The following is a 1,403-nucleotide window of genomic DNA, read 5'->3' on the forward strand; positions in this document are numbered from 1 at the left end:
TGAGAGACAGAGAATATGGGAAGAGTGTGAAAGATCTGGGAAGACAAACGCAAACCACGAAAAAAGTGGAAGTGTTTTAATGGAGAGCAATAAAAGAACAAACATCATTTAGCCAAACTGCAAACATCAATGATTGCACATCTTTTTATATTCAGAATGCTCCATAAAAACAACAACAACAACAACCAAACAACCAACAACGGATAAAACATTCCCCGACAGACCAGACCACCTCAGAAATCCCAAAGAAGACCATTTCTATAAATGACAAGTTTGTTTGGGTGAGCTTTAACTCTTCTTCCATGTGAGAAGGAACATGTTTTTAGAGTGGGTGTTGGCAGAGTTTACGTATATTAGCGAAAATTAAAAGAGATGCTTTAGTTATGCGCTGTCCAAGAATCACCCTCGTGATATTCCGTGCTTATCTTTTATGAGATGCATTCATACGATTGACGTGTCGCTGGTTTTTTTTTGTTCCTTTATTTTTAATGTCTTTGCTTATTTGGGTTAAAATTTACAACTTAAATTAATGAAATAAAATGGCAAAGACATTTTCAATAAAATGCTTCCAATCCTCAATAATAGAAACATCCCAATAAAAATATAAAAAAGAAGGAATTTGAAAAGTAACTTACTTATCGCTCAGACTAGATGACCGTTGGGACACGAAGGATGATCGGGCAACCACTTTTCCCACTCTTCCTGTAGTTTCAGTCTTTTGAAGGGCTTCACCCATCTTTAAACGTTACATTATCTTCCCATCCCTTTTTCTGTCTGCCTTTCCTACTCCCTCCTTGTACAGTGCCCTGCAGGATCATCTTTGAAAGCCGTGTTGATCTTGTTTTGAAAGGTTATGCTTTGCCTACTCTTTTTTTGTGCTACACTCAGCTGTGAAGGCTAGGCTTGTTCTAAAGATTGTATTGGACTTAAAATTCGGAGGCACCACCTTTAAATTACATTGAGATGCTTTCGTCAATGAGTATGTGCATTCAGTAACGCTTGAAGATATTATTATGGTGTTTCGGGCACTTTAAAAAAGAAACACAACTATGCCATTCGAACTTATTTAAGAATACGGTTTACTTTATCTGAAACGTTTAATGACACAAAACAACAAGCATACTATGGGATACGCACATTCATATTTCTGATCTGTGTATAATAGTTCAAAATATAACGCAACCTTGTCTCTATACCTGCTGATCGAGAATGTGCCCACTGTGTCCTTCAAGATTTTAACTACCGAACTGTTCTTTATCCTTTTTATTGTCAAACCTTACTGTCAAAGAAGACAGTTGCGATGCAATAACTATTTATTTCGCATTGTGGCAAATTCGTTAAATTACAACTCCTCTCCCTTCTCCCCGCCCTACACCCCCTCCCTCCCAAAAAAAGAACCCCCA

General features: G+C 37.4%; 1 protein-coding gene across 1 annotated transcript in view; it reads left to right on the forward strand.

Moving 5' to 3' along the window:
* LOC101863071 (receptor-type guanylate cyclase Gyc76C) overlaps positions 1 to 1,403 on the forward strand; it is a 135,487-nt gene that overhangs the window by 84,427 nt on the left and 49,657 nt on the right. The gene's annotated exons all lie outside the window — the stretch shown is intronic.

This window comes from Aplysia californica, unplaced genomic scaffold, assembly GCF_000002075.1.
Source record: "Aplysia californica isolate F4 #8 unplaced genomic scaffold, AplCal3.0 scaffold00014, whole genome shotgun sequence".
Classification (NCBI taxonomy): domain Eukaryota; kingdom Metazoa; phylum Mollusca; class Gastropoda; order Aplysiida; family Aplysiidae; genus Aplysia; species Aplysia californica.